The sequence below is a fragment of the Neopelma chrysocephalum genome, unplaced genomic scaffold (assembly GCF_003984885.1).
Source record: "Neopelma chrysocephalum unplaced genomic scaffold, ASM398488v2 Primary Assembly neopelma1_23, whole genome shotgun sequence".
NCBI classification, from domain to species: domain Eukaryota; kingdom Metazoa; phylum Chordata; class Aves; order Passeriformes; family Pipridae; genus Neopelma; species Neopelma chrysocephalum.
The window spans coordinates 1,910,832-1,924,386 of NW_020897691.1; positions in this window are offsets into that span (position 1 = coordinate 1,910,832).

Consider the following 13,555-nt stretch of genomic DNA (forward strand, 5'->3'; position numbering starts at 1 on the left):
AATATTTATCAAATGTGAGTCAGCAATTGTGTGATGACTCATTATCAAACCAGTGCACATCTAAAAATCAAATACTACTTTTTTTAGAAAGGTCAAGGCTTATGCAAAATCACGCAATAATTGTTGTTAAATGATCATACAGAAATTTTGTTTGATTTTTACACCTGGAAGTGTCTTCTAGCTTTTAGTTTAAAAAAAATAAAACTTGTGAAGTGGCTTTTTTTGTTAAAATATCATCCATATAGATGTCCATCTGCATGGACAGAAAAGTGATGCCTTCATTTAGGCCACAGTTTCAATTGATGTCAATAGTGTGCCTCTACAATCACAACTCACTTGCACCAAGAAGCAACTGAGAAGTTCTGTAAAAGTATGACTTTGCTCTTTAAAGAAATTTACATAAATGTTTGACAACAGATTTTTCTCTACTCGGAGATGTAATATCATAGTTTCAGCATAAAAATGTTTCATTACTGTCATTCTGCTTCCACTGAAAAAATACAGCTATGAAACCAAACTGCATTCTGCATTTTGTTAAATATTCACAGAACCTTTTCCAAAGTGACAACTTTTCTTTCTCACCTACTGAAAGCACACTTCGAAAGCAGTGGGCAAACAGAGAAGGAAAACCAACCACGTTCCAATGTATTATTTTAATCTTAAGAAGAAGTTAAAAATCTACCTTGATTTTCAAAATATAGGTTTTACTTACAAGGTAAAAAATTCAAATTTATTTTATAATGAGCACAGCTTAGGAAATTCTAATAAGGCAACATATGCAAATTCAAATTGTCAGCTAGAGACACCCCACAAAACTAATTATGACCTCAAAAGGCACACTTTTGACAAAGAATGTTTGTTTCTTTTGCAATCGCAAAGATTTACATCATCTTACTGAAAATAATGATAAAAGAAAAAATTTTTTGAAGTTGTCAACTTTTACAGAAAATATTTTGCACAGCTGTAATACACAATAACATTTTCTGGTATTCAGATAAACATGTGCCATGTACTAGTCTAACACACCTAGAAAAGTGTATATTCTAGCATTCCTATAAGAAACATATTTAAAATGAAAAAGTTTTCCTGCGTTGCTATGAGGAAAGATCTTTGTGAAGAGAAATTTCTGGATTTTCTTTCTTCTGTATATAACTTAAGAGTATGCATAACAAGTGTGGGAGAGAGATCCTCAGCACTTAACTTACTTGTTCTGGGGTTTTTTATTTGTTTAAGGAATTAGTATTAGTCTAGATTAATTTATGGTGAAAATTTCAGCCAAGTTATACCACCAATAAATTTAGTCTTATGAGTCAAAGGTGAAAAAAAACAAAACAAAACGAACAATCAAAAAGCTCACCACATTTTTAAAATCCGGTTGAGATAGTTGTACAGTTTCTGAGATGCCCATGGATGGGTGATTTTAAAGCTTCAGGGAAACTTAGTACAACATCCTTACATAAAACAGAAAATAATTCAAGCAAACAAAAAACCCCACTGTCTGGAGTTGTTAATCGTAGCACCTAATGGCAATAATATACAAGAATGAATCAATGTAGGGTTTTTTTCCTCTTGCATTATGAATACTGGAAATGTGTTAAGTTTTTTAAATGACATCTTGTATAAATAATGGAGGATCTTAGTGGAACAGAAATTTGTCAGATGATAAAGCTAAGCTATATGTTTACAAAGCAGGATTTAGTAATGAAATCAGACTGTGGAGTTACCCCTGATTGATTTAGTATACCAAATGAATAGTTCAGATACAGTAGTTTTACTAGATAGATACTAGGGAAATACAATCATGAATACTAACAAGATCCATTAATTTACAAATGCATTCTTATTGGCTTGATAAACAAATCCTTGGTGCTTCAATGACGCCCCTCAAAGAGATGATACATAAAAGTGGTAGTATGTTTTGGTTTTAGTAATGGAAGAGTTTGGGTGTTTTTGAACAACTTTTAATGCGAAATACCCATTAGCCATCCTACAAGCAGACTGGCAGACTCAAATTTCATTTGATATAAAATATGGATTGATACTTTAGTAACTGTTTAGAATGGCATCAGCTCCAAAGTAGTACAGAAAATTTTGTTCTATTACATTAGTCAAAAGACAAAGTGCATCCTTGGACTTCAGCAAATAGGAAATTTAAATATCAGATTCTTTTTTGAAAGTGTTTAAGGGGATTATAGCCAATTATTTGGTTTGTGTCAGTGCTGTTACTGCTTAACTAGATTTGCCATAACAGCCTCGATTCTGGCTTCAGATCCTTCTACCACTGTAATAAATCTGGAGCAAGTCCATTACAGTGATTTCACACTAGTTTAGCAGGGATCCGAATCTAAACTAGTTTCCTCTTACTTCAGCTCTCCTGAGTGTCACCATTGCACAGGCTTTTTCCAAACTTGATGGAGATTTGCATTCAGTGGTTTCTCACAGACTTCACAGGCATAATCCAAAAGATGCACTTTCTCTAGTCCCCTTCTAACTGGTATTGGTAACTCTGTCATATTAAAGGTATTTCCTAAACAGAACGGTTTTATTCTTAAAGAATATAGACTGTAATTGTTGTTTGCTGCAAACATTTACTAGTGCCTTATTTATACAAGCTTTTGTTTAACTGTTCCTCACATGAAGTCCTGTTAAAGATCTTGTATCTAGTACTGAGGCATACAGCGAACTTCTTAAGTAAGAAGACTACATATTGTGATGTTTACAGTTTAGTACCTAAAACTAGAGTCACAAAAGGACAAAAACTGATTGCGAGATGTTCATCCAAACCACAAGCACATCTAAACCAGAGCATTTTTATCCAATCCCAGTTCTAGAACTGAATTTCACAAATTACTCTTGGCTTCATTGTCAATTAATCTACAACACAGTTGAATTATTCTGTCCTGCCAAGGTATAAAACTAAAATCTGAATTCCACCAACACTTGGCTGATATTAAAACCATAACCACAGAAATTCCTGTAAGCACAGGTAGAAGTACAAATACCACATAGTGGCTCCTTTACAGATCTTCCATGTTAAGTCTCAAGTTGCTTTGCACGAGCCACCACTTTTTTCTGCCTGAAGTATGAACTAGTATCCACAACTACTCTCACCTTCTCTTTGAAGACCAGAAAGGCATAGATTATGTGCATAATGGCTGTAGCGGTACCCTAACAGGAACAGATTTAAGTTTTACACCATACAGGGCCAGGTGTTCCTCCCAGTAAATTCAGGCTCTGCTGGTAGTTCAGGGGAGAACTTGAGAAACAAGTAGAAAAGCCTCAGAATACTACTTTTAAGACCTACCCATTATTCACTATACTACTAGATACCTAAATTCTACTACATAAAAATTGAGCAATTAAGCTCTGTATTACATGCCATTTAACCCATTCTCCATCTACGGAGAAATCCAGACAAAGAAATTATAGGGGGTTTTTTGTGACTTTGGTGTGTACTTTGTGAAAATAGTGTAGGCTTTCTTATCAAGATGGTAAAGACATCAGCTGGCTATTCCAGCTCTTCAAACTGAAGTCCTTAATATCCCTATCTTGCATTATCATACCCTTCACTCCTGAGAATGACCTTATAGAGTGCACTAGTTATCTTAAAACCATTTTGGTCTTCAAAATTAACTCTTCATTTTAATACAAAAACATTGACTAAATGTATAATATGTTTCCAGACCGTAATTCCGTAATTTCCGGCACTGTATTTTTCTTCCACTCTTACCCTTTCTCTACATATATATATATATATATATATAAAATCATGGCTTTTTTAGTCACTGTTATTCCAATGCAATCTATGTAAAAAAAACAGAATGAATCCTTGGTATGTTTGAAATTCACAATACCTCCTGAGTTCAAGGCACCAGTAAACATACTCCACTTTTAACACTGCAGGGTATAGTAGCTCAACTGATTCTGTAGGATGATTGCTTTTCTTAGCTGTAGTTTTTCACTTTAATTACTGCTGGATGTTATTTATGAATTTCTCAGTATTGAATCAGGTTGCTCTTGCATCATCACTTTGCACAAATGCCTTAGAAGCTTGCCAAACTAGCATGTAAAAGAGACCTCATTCAAAATAGTTTAGACAAGAAAAAAAGAACTCATATGCTTTACGCTCTGTGGATGCTGAAGTCAATAGAGAAACTCCAGTCTTATAATAAAGTGGAGCTTTCTGTTGCACCTCCTGTTTAGATTAGTTCTGCAAGGGCTTCAAAGAAAAAATCTGTGAGAATTGTGTGTTTAAGTTATCTTGTGATCAAGAATTTACAGAGACTCTGAATGAAGAATCCAGCTGTATTGAATGGTTCAACACAGTAACTTAAATTGGGCTTTCATGAAAACACATTTATATTCTATATTCATATGATACAACTGCATTAATATGCTAAAGTTAGGTTTTTCCTAAAATTCAAAAAACATGCAGGACAAAAATGAAGCTACTGCAGCCTATTTCTGAATTAAAATCAGATTTTAAGAGCATAATTAAATTCTGGCTGCAAATTATTCTGCTATAGTAATGGAGTCAGCTCTGTTTTGTTCACAACAAATTCTACACTGCAATTTTACAAAAAGACTCAACAAGTCTTTTAAATCCTGTAAAATGAACATGATCATTTCCCCTTTAAGAACATAAAATATAATAAAATGGCTGGCAACTGCAGCATTCCAGAGGATTATTTTGTGTTCTTTTATGTTGCATGGCCACAAACGTGAACAATACAAATTACATGTATTGCAATGGTGTTGTGTGAGCACATTGTGGGCATTGCATCTCACATAGTGATATTCATCCCTCCTGCAGCAGCATAAAATGTAGTAAGGATAGAAAGGAAGGGGCAAAAAGAGCTAGAGGCAAACTAACTTGGATCAGCCTGAGTTAATGGACTGGGTGCTGGTCTAAAAGCTCTGGGCTGCATTCTTATTTTGTTCCTTTCCCTGCAAAATCCTGTATTTCTTATGCATCCCCCTTGCTCGTCTTTATATGAGTGAACTCCCATGACTGTTTTCAGACTGAGGAGGGAATCTTTAACAACTACTAATCTATGCTTAACAGAATAAAAGAAGCATGAATAAAAGCCCATCAATTTTTATGTAGCAGGTACTAAGTAGTAAAGCAGTATTTGAAATAGGGCTCTTCCTTGTACATTACAAATTCCTAGTGTAATATAAGCAAGGATTTACAACACAGCACATGCCTGCAAATTGCACATCACATGCAGCTTTTGCATATGTTCTCTCAATGTACAAATATAGTTGTCAGACAGACACCATTCTGAACTACTAATAAAATGGTGAAAATTTAGCACAAGTATCAGGCAATCAAACTTTACAAATTAATGACACTCAAATGAGGAAAGGAATTCCCCCCAAAAGTGATAACTATTTAAATTTTATAAGTGAGAGAACCTGGAATTATTTTCAAATGTAACTTTGAGTGACTTAATGGGGAATTTAATGTGGAAGGAATCCTTCTGTTAAAGATTAAAGGCAAGCACCAATATATGTAGCGCTGTTTAAGCAAGACAATATATAAAACATAAAATGAGAAGCTCTTCAAATGGAAGTGTGTTGACCAACATTTTATTGACTGACTTGCTAACTAATATTTTCAAGTGGATGTGCTCAATATTCAATTACGTCAAAACAGTCTCCTAAATTACTACACAAGCATTCCTTATTTGTATTTCCTCAAATGACAAATTCAGTATTCAATATTCAATGTATTTCTTGAAACTTGACAGAAAAGCAGGATGCTTCTGGAAGTGACAGCTGTATCTTTCTAAAGATCAGAGGGCTGTTCTCCTCATCTAACTTGTCCTCTTACTGTCTCCTACTTCTTCAGTAACTCAGTCCAGGTTTACACTTGTCATTGCCTGAGGAACAAAGAAAATGAAGTACTTTTAGCTACCTGCTAAACTGCTGGCTGCTTAACGTGCTTTTGCCCTATGAGACATCCCTCATCTAATGAGATACTAAAAGTATAAATGGAGGTCAGACACATAATTCCAGGTGCCTCACATATTTTTTTACCTGGAAAGACAAATATGCAAAATCTGGAAAAAGAGATGGGGGGTGAGGAGAATGCTTGGCAACCTCTAAATGAGGTAGGGGTTCTTCTGTTGATACAAATACCTCTTCTGGTGAACTCATTCTAGAGTAAACCCATTCTTTACCACACAACCAGATTTGCAGTGACTAAAATGTGTGGCTGACTTTAGCATGAAAAGGTAAGAGGTAAAACGCCCCTTGTCTTTATGAATTGAACTAATTACTATGTAAGAGAGGTGGAAGAAGCAGGTGGAAAAAGAAAATAAATTGTCTCCTCTTTTGAAGGAATAGGCCAGGTTTCTACTAGAAATAGAGCTGATAAGGTTTCTAGAAAAAGGCAAAGATCTTAAGCATCCATATTCTGTTAATCCTCACAAGATGGTGAATACCTGTGGGAACTTTGGACTCAGCTTAGTACCAACTTCTTTGTGGTAAACTATCAGACATCTCAGGAGAGCTCCTTTTCCTCCTTCTCACTATAGTCAAGACAGCTGTGACATCTTCTTTTAACAGTCTCCAGAGTCTTCAAAGACAATTCTAAACTAGATTATAAGAATTTTCCCCGTGGAAAGAAAAAATGAATGGCAGGTCCACTGAGGACCTTCTTCACCAAAGAACCTAGTACAAATATTAAATTACATAAGAAATCAGAATCAAAACCACAAGGCATTCTCATTTTTTTCAATATTAAAAAAAAGAGAATTGGAAAATGAATAAGAGGCTAATGCAGTACCTCAGATGAATGAAACTGAAATTTATAAACCAAAACACTCTTACTTTTGTGGATAGGACAGTCCCCACATCTAAACTGCAGCTCTCAATATGACAGAGATGCAGTGAAGAATCAGTGAACCACTAGCTTTGATATGCTGTACAAAAGTTTCAGCATTCAAAGTCTTATGTCCATCTGTCTGTATACAGCTTAAAAGTTAGGCAAAAAAATGGGATTCTGTGTATATTTATACAGCCCTTACTGCCAAATAATCATTAAAAAATAGACACTTCTCACAGCATTTGTGTCTTCAGGTGTCACCACAGAGATCTTAGTGAACAAGTCTGGAGAAAGGCAGAAAAGCAACATCTGTAGTGGCAAGTAAGCCAACTAAAATAAACTGTAAGCCCATTTTCCAAGTGGTAGTTGGTACAGTAAAAGTATTCAGATGCCCTCATATCCAGCTCAGATTCCAAATGTCTTTGTATCAGATTCCAAATGTCCTTGTATCAGATTCCAAATGCAGAGTTGAGGCTCCTCACACACATACATACAGAGACATATCCTCAGAGAGAAAATGAATATCTATGCTAAGAGAGCTTGGAACATCTCTAGCACAATGACACACTGCTATCTTACTCTTAAGACTGACAGGAAATAGTACAGCTTTATGGAAAGGGCTACATATCCTTCCCCAGAGAATAGGAATATTCACACAAAGTGACTCAGAATAACGAGTAACAAAAGTGAACTCCTGACTGCAGCACAGAAGTACATCAACATCACCATCCCTGACAGCACACACCTTTTCATTCCCACATTGCATGGGTGCCAAAGCTCACTTTTTTAAAAAAACAAAGGGCAATGTTTCTCTCTGAATGAAACATTCCAGAGAGGATTATACCTTTTTTTTTTTTAACAGAGAGAACAGCAACCACTGCCCCAATTAGCTCTTCCTTTTCCATGTTCCACTTTTCCATTAACAAATGTTTCTGCCATCTCTTCCTCATCTGTCTTTTTCTTTTTCAAGCTATTTCCTACATGCTGTTTCTGAATCACTTGCTGCTTTGTACACAGGGTTGAATCCCTGCAACTTGGATTGTTGGTGCTGTAACATCCTACAAGGTTACTTTCACTAGCTTTACCTGAAGTGCTCAGAAGAAGGAAGTGCATGCACACAATGTTTTAAGACACAAATTACTGTGTATGAAGACAAGGGAAGTCAGGGCAAAAGCAGAATGCAGGCACTACTGGAAAAATACCTGGATGGGGAAAGGGTTTGACGTCATACTCCTCAATCCGATTTCACCTTGGCACATCCAAAACCTGTATCAGGATGTAGGAGCTCAATTTTGCAAACCTTGCACAACTAACACAAGCCTTGCCTCCAGGTATTTTGTTTGCTGTTGTCCTGGAGTCACATGCCAGGTTAACCTGCCAAGCTAGGCAATAACAAGCAGGTCAAAACCACAGACAACTTCAAGCCGCATAACCTCAACTTTATCCTCCAGGTGGCATTTGGCCACACAAGGGGTCTAATCTGGGTACTGTCATCTTGTGATTGTTAAAATGGTCCAAGCTCACCATTGTATATAACAACACCACCTTCAAAAGAGCAAATGAAGAAAGAAGATCTCTCTGCAAACAAATTTTAAATCTCTGACTGTGACTTTGGCACTGCGTTGTATTTTCCTACACAATCTAAAAGTAGCAGGAGTCCTTTATAAAGTTTGCAGAGCAAAAAGGGTATGTACTATATAAGTTTACTACTATACCTCTTCTGATGGAATAAATATCAAATAGAAAAATCTGTCTAAACATATTTTGAAAACTGCATGGCCAGCTTATGCAGTAGCTAGATATGTGGCAAGGTTACAGTGTTACTCTCTAAGGAGAATACAATTAATATGCTTATATATTTTGTTCAATTCAAGCACTGTGTAGTCTCCAAGTTCTGCTATGAGAAGTATGGATAACTTCTCATTATCCTTCCTATTCCAAAACACAGTATTTATCACAGATATGTACAATACAGCAGCATAGCTTAGGCCTGTTATATAGGTCAGTATCTGCAATGCACACAAGAACATAGTTTGCCACTGCAAAGGAGAGTGGCTGCAAAATCTATTTTGGATAATCCAATTTATATTTGAGGAAATCAATGTGTGGTCATTTCTAGAACTGTGAATATAAGGCAACTGCTGCATGCTTGTATATTTGATAAGTTTTATTATACTATATCCTTATATGAATGCCTATGCAGTGTAAATGCTTTAGTATAAGATATTGTATGGGTTTTTTACACATTATTTTCTAAACATTGCTACATTTTACTGCATGTTTATTCACTTTTTTGTGTTGGTACAAAGTGCAAGCAGGAAGACACATGATTTTAATAATTTACACAGCAGCTATTCAAATCCATTATAAAAACATGTTCTTATATAAAGATTTTTAATTTGGCAAGAAATGTGCTTCCTTTAGACAATGGGCTTGGTTCACAGCAATACCTGTGTAATTAATGTTTATTTATTAAAAAATAAAAAAACCTGAGTCTGTAAATGTGGCTATTGACCCTGCTGCAAACCGCTATGTCAGTATGTTTTGATACCTTTGAAAACGTAAATCATCTACATTTACTAGGAAAACAGATGACCTGTCCTGATTCAAGCTGAAAAAACAGTGCTGTAATTGAAAAAGACCATTCTTGAAAAAGAATTGTGTTTGGTGCTGCAGGATGACAATGTAGCAATCTTTTTTTTCTTTAAACAATACTTTCTCATGACCTTAACACAAAGAGTTCATGTTACTTGATTGTGAACTGGGCCCACTGTTTACACTGTTATTATACGTAACCAAAGTTCAGTGTAATTAACAAAACTCATCAAATTTGTTCTTTTGGAAGAAACAAAAAAGAGGCTGACTGCTTTTGCTGAGGTTTTGGAGAGCTGGCTTGGTACAGAGTGTTGCTTCTTTACCAATGCATTTTAGACATAAGGAAATCACTGGCTGAAAGACTGATAGCTAAGACAGCATTGTCAGTGGTAACATCTAATACTGCTGGAAACTAAGCTACCAATGATACAACACTAAATCAAGGTAGTAATGCATTAGTTTAAAGCTATGTAAATATTTATTTTAATGCTGCAACATCATAGCTATCATTTTTCACTGCCTTGATATCCAAGGATTCCTAATACTACACAGATGTATTTTATGTGCTTTATTTTTTAGTTTCAGCACTTTCATTCAAAGAAAATAACTCCCATTTCTTTGTACTGCACTGAAATAAAGACTCTTGTTTCAGTACATAATGCTTTTCCTGTTCTGGTCTCTCTCTGTCAGTGTTTGTTTCTATGAGCACCGAATCATAGATACCAGCCCCTAGTGTCTAGCTCCTAGTACCCTGTCTCCCAGTTTTCTGTACACGCACACACCAAAGGCAAACCAGGCAACACCGACAGACTACCTGGTGCCTCCATCTAAGGCTCTGTGGGGTCTGAGCAGCACTGACACTGGTACCAGATCACTATGACTTCTGCAATATGATCTTCTTTTCTAGTAGATTGATTCAAATTAAGATTCTGGGTGAAATCTGGGAAAGCAGGCACTACCCTGGATTTCTCATTTCTCGGGAGACTGCCATAGCCATTGTGATTTTCTGTTGCAGGGACTGCTGTCACGTTCTTTTCAGACTACAAGAGTCCTAAACAAATGAACACAAATCTCCCTCTGATTTCCATCTAAAAAGCTTCTAACCAGGTCTACTGCTAAGTAATTTTCTCTGTGGAGAGAGACTCATATTCCTTTAGTTTGAAGATGAGAACACTCTGCAGCAGAGAACATTTAAACAGAAAAAGTAAAGGCTGACAGGAGATGAGAGAAAGCTGAATCTCCTGAGATAAGCACTGGTCTTAGTAGCATGTGCTTTTCTAAGAGCTGTTTTATATGTTGTATCAGAAAGGTAGCTTTTGACTGCACAGGACACAGTGAGGTAAACAATAGCTGCTGCACTTTGACCCACACTGTTTCACATACAGCACCTGAACAGATTTCAGGTGCAATGGGAGTGATGAGTTCAAAACAAGGAGAAAGAATAAATTCCCATGAAGAGGAGCTTTACCTTAATTCCAAAATTACTTATGTCCCCATTTTATTCTAACAGTATTAGAGCATCTCACTTTCACATTTTGCATGCTTTTTGCAAGACAATTATTCTACTTGATTATTTTTTTAGTTCCCATTTTCACGGTATACACTTAACAAAAATCTGCATCTAAGAACTCAATATTCTTTTCACATATGCAGCTTCATAACCATCACATGAAGTAGGAAACAAAATCTTAGTCCTGCTTACAGACAATGAGCAACTTTAATTGCTTACTGTGCGCTTGTCCTGGTTAGAACGGCTGGGTCCCAGCCGTTCTAACCAGGACAGCGCTGTATCACAAAAATTTAAATTCAGCTGCTGAGTGCTAATTTTCATATTAGATTTCCTTTCCAAATATGTATTCTCTCTAGAGAGATATGCATGGAAATGTTCAGATGCGTTCCACGACAAGACAAAAATTTCAGTCCCAGTAGCTGAAAAGAAACCAGCTGCAGTGTCACAGTTACAGTGCAGGCCACTGCCACTGGACTGATTCACTGAGAAGGAGAGGATTTATCCTATTCCTTGCCTTTGATTGCATCCAATGGGGTTTGTGCTCCAGTGGAATGAGAGGGTGATGGTGACATGGATGGGTCCCCTCCATTCAGAATCATATACACTAGTATATAACTAACAACTGCTTTTATTGGACTACCTACTACACAGGCCACATTGCAAATAAAACAGATGATACTTACTTAAAATACTATAATGTTTTTTAATAGGATGCATCCTTTTCAGACTTGATTCCCACCTCCAAAGCAGCACTGATGCCAAAGATGTTGACATCTCCAACTCAGAGTTTTGCGGTTCCCTACAAAAAGAGAGCCTTTTCCTAATCTCTGATTAGTTTTTGAGTACCAATATTAATTTCTCACTGAGTGCCACATGTATTCAAGCAGTACACTGCACTGAAAGAACCCAGCAAGTGACAGCACATGTAACCTAGTAAGAGCAACAGCAAATCAGCTGTGGTACGCTCTTAGACTTTGCTAACACCTTTGGTGTCAAGTAACATAACAAAAAAACTTAAAAAGACATTTTCTTTCACATACTGGTTTCTTAACAGTACTAGAGGCAAATCAGTCTCCGCATTTAAATGATATGGTTTAGCCCCAGCCAGAAATGAAGCCCCACACAGCTGCTCGCTCACTCCCACACTAGTGGGATCAGGGAGAGAATGGGAAGGGTAAAAGCCAGAAAACTTGTGGGTTGAGATAAAGACAGTTTAATAGGAAAAGCGAAAGCCGTGTGCACAAGCAAAACAAAGCAAGGAATTAATTCCCTGCTTCCCATGAGCAGGCAGGTGTTCAGCCATCTCCCAGAGAGCAGGGCCCCACCACATGTAACACTTACTTGGGAAGACAAATGCCATCACTCCAAACATCCCCCCCTCTTCCTCCTTCTTCCCCCCACTTTATATACTAAACATGATGTCACATGTTATGGAATATCCCTTTGGCCAGTTTGGGTAACCTGTCCTTGCTGTGTCCCCTCCCAGCTTCTCGTGCACCTCCAACTTACCAGTGTGGCAGTATGAAAAGCAGAAAAAGCCTTGTCTCTGTGTAAGCCCTGCTCAGCAATGACAAAAACATCTCTATATTATCATCTCTGTGTTCAGTGCAAATCCAAAACATAGCCCCAAAGTAGCCACTGGGAAGAAAATTAACTCTACCCTGGCCAAAACCAGCACAAGTACACTCTTTAAAGCAGCTGAATAGTGTAGCATGCTAATAATGTGCTGAGACACACTGTCCCTGGTTAAATAACTCCTGAACAGCATATAGTTGTTGGCCCAACACAATACTCCAGTCCACTTAGAGAATTCTGCTAAATGTAGCCCAGGTTTTGGAACTGTATTACAGACAGGAGAAGAATATTCGCAACAGGTATTCGGCTAATTACAATAAATCTTCCAAATCACTTTATCCTTACTGTCTGACAACCGATGGTGAAACAGTGCCCTCAGTATGATGCACAGAAGTCTGAAAGAGTGCACAGGAATCACTGAACAGCAATAACCCACTTCGCAGAGTCTCAATTTTTCTTTTGAACAAAGTACTATTTTGAGACAAAGGATGGCTTTCTTCAGCCCCTGTACAGCCTCCTCCAGCTGCAGTTTAAAACTCAAGATGCATACACTAGATAATGCAAAGATGAAACCACAAATCATGGTGCAGTACCAAAGAGTCATGTTCCAGTCCGTACCCTATATCCTCTTTATGTATATAGCCAGTATTGAACCAGTATGGCAGTAAGCCCTTAAATGGATTTTACTGCTGGTGTAATATAATACTCCCAAAGACTGTGTTCAGCCTGCCAACAGCATGCTAGCACATCTCCAAGGGTTTTATGAGCTACCAGAAAGGTCATGTCTTCTGTAGCAGAACCAGCTTAGTGAGCTCATTGTAAAGTTTTATAAATGCTTAAAGCATCTCAGCTCATTTAGGACTATCACAATAGTACAGTCCAGGAATATCTGCAGGGCAAAACTTAGAAGTTAAGGATCTGGTCATACAAGCTCATTTCTAACCAAAAGTGCCATTTAAATAAATGAGATAATCCCATAAAGCACAGAAGGATCAGCACATTCATTTCTGTTCATATTGATACAGTATTTAGAGAGTTGCAAA